The sequence below is a fragment of the Benincasa hispida genome, chromosome 4, assembly GCF_027475165.1.
Source record: "Benincasa hispida cultivar pf3 chromosome 4, pf3_genome.v1.1, whole genome shotgun sequence".
Lineage (NCBI taxonomy): Eukaryota > Viridiplantae > Streptophyta > Magnoliopsida > Cucurbitales > Cucurbitaceae > Benincasa > Benincasa hispida.
Genome location: NC_143481.1, coordinates 31,173,571 through 31,176,325, shown reverse-complemented (window position 1 = coordinate 31,176,325; position 2,755 = coordinate 31,173,571).

Below are 2,755 nucleotides of genomic sequence, written 5' to 3'. Positions count from 1 at the left end.
TTCTTTCATCGCCTTGCGTTGACAGCAGGTGGGAAGAACTTCTTCATGAACCGCCCTACCAGTTGATCCCATGAAGTGATTTCATTTGGCTCAAGTGAGTAAGCCCACCTCTTAGCCTTGTTCTTCAAGGTGTAAGGGAATAGATACAGTCTTATATTCTCCGGGGTCATGCTAGGTAAGGAAAAATTGCCGCACATCTAGACAAAGCTGGTCAGATGGGCGTGTGGGTCTTCACCTTGCAGACCCCCAAACTGCCTGACGTTTTGAATCATCTGCAGCATGACTGGCTTAATCATGAAATGCGCATTCTCTTCCACAGTCGACCTTGAGATTCCAGGTGAAAAATCATACAAATTGCGTGTCGGGATGTTTCTATCAGCCGCCAGGAAGACAGAATCCTGAGTTGGTCGAACATCCCCTTGGTTTGCAACCGGTACCGCATTATCATTGTTGTCCGCCCTGCTGGCTACTTTCTTTCGCCTAATTCGGTTTGATGTGCCCTTGCGCGGAAGGTACGCTCGATCTCAGGGTTAGCTTTGAATTCTGGTTCAGCACCAGGACTCAAAAACCATCAGGCTACTCTCCGCGTTGAACAGCCAGTCCCCGGCAACGTTGTCATAAACTTGTTGACGAATCGCTGATAGGTATGAATGATGATGTTCTATGCTCAAAATGATGTGATACTACCGCTAGATATTCGTTAATTATGGATGTTAACGTAGTATGCCATGCATTGTCACAAGTTTCCTTACGATGCAACCAAGTGTAATTCCATCGCAAGTTTCTCAGTGTGATCCGAGGTCAAACTCAAGGACTATTTTAGCTTATTGTGATATGTTCACGATATATGCGACTAGGATTTCAATCTTTGAAAATGTGTTTGTACAGGTATATAAATTACGATAAAATAAAATAAAGCAATAAAGATGCGATGATAAAATAAAATACAATAATCCTAAGCTAGATGATACAAGATACAGACTTCATGTTACAAGATGCTGGAGTCAAGGCTGGCTGTGAAAGTTATGCAAAGACGTGGAATGCGATGGCAAGTCTTATGAATAGAATATAGAAAGAGAAAGATAAATAATATAAATAGCGCAAGCTCTCAATTGTGTTGATGCTAGAAATACTGTTCCGCTCTTCTCTTGGCGTACACCTTTCAGTGATCGGCCACGCTCCCACATGTCTGTGGTGAAACAGAGAATAACGTAATGAATGAAAGGTTGCTTCTATGTCTGGAAGTACTACTCATTTTAGTTAACGCATTCTTCTAACCCTCTCTCGATAGATCAAAATGACATCTTCACTTCTGCTCTCACAGGTGAAGATGTCGTCTAGCATGCTTGAGCTAAACACATTTTATACCTTTAACACAGATTAAGTACTTGTTTGATTCATATTAACTATCAGGGGATCTAAAAGACATCATGGAGAAAATGATTAATGGAGGAACGAAAATAGACAGAGAATGGTATATGAAAGCTATCGAAACATTTAATATATCTATTAAGCATTTGATACATGGTGTGTGAATGAAAAGATAAAGAGAAAGTGAAATACAACGATGAAAGAGATAGAACAGATAGAAACAAGTGCCAATGTCTTGGCACTGATTCGATAGAGATCTGCTTGCTGGATATGATGGATTTGATGGTAGGGAGAGCTTCCCTCTCAGGCTTGCTCCACCGGTAGCAGAGATCTATGCACAGAGCTTCCGATCGGGTAGTCGGTAGATTAGATCTGAGATTCATCTCTTGGCCTTATCTGATCTTCTTCCTGGATTTCTTCACTTAAGCACTCAGCTCAGACTTTTCTCTCAACAGTTTAGTAGCACTTAGCCCCTATCAAGTAGCATAAGTTTTCTCTGAAATCTATGGGATATTTATAGGTGCACGTCTTTGCCTCTGGCCTTGTGGTCCCCACTGATGGTTATGGTAATTCCAAATATGGAGGGATATTATTCCTTCTATTATGCAATCAGACCGTCAATTCTGCACAACCGTTATTGTACACGTGTCTTAATCCTCTGCTTTTGTGTTGCTCAGCTGCATCTTTCGATCGAGTATTCGCATGCGGTGTTTGTTTTCATTACCGCATGTGGTTAAAAGTTAGCTCTGGATCGACTGTCGCATTGCACCGTCATTGCGGTGATCGTCTCTTCATTGTTGATTGACGGGTGCAATATGACAGAGATGCGTTGATCAGTTTCTCGAGAGCCTTGAGTGCAAGTGGTGACTTCGTTTCCTACAAAACAGAGTAAAACTCAGCTTGCCTTCCATCTTTATGGCGTTAGTGGGTGTAATTGCGATCATTTATAATTATTATAATTCTAAGCTAATCTTCATACAATCGGCGCATATTTACTAACTTTTGGCCTCAATATCTAGGTAAGGAGGCATAAATAACTTGTATTTCTACAAGTTATCATTCATGCTGTAATTTCTCTATATATTTGTATAACCATTTGTGTTCAAGTCGACTGTAAATGTATTGTTGATTCATGATTGTAATTTGGAATTGTCTTGCTTCCGCTGCTCACGGAAATCTCAAGTGTCGATTTTCTTTAATTGGTATCAGAGTCAGGTTCTCTGATATTCCAAATTAGAGATCTGAATCGAATGGTTTTTATAGTCACAGTGGGTTTCTGCATTTGTAGTAAACTGTTTTCTGCATTTGTGGACGATTTTGATGAATATTTCGGGTTTCAATTGCCTTTTATTAAAGCTTTCGTTATTACAAATTCTTAATTGTA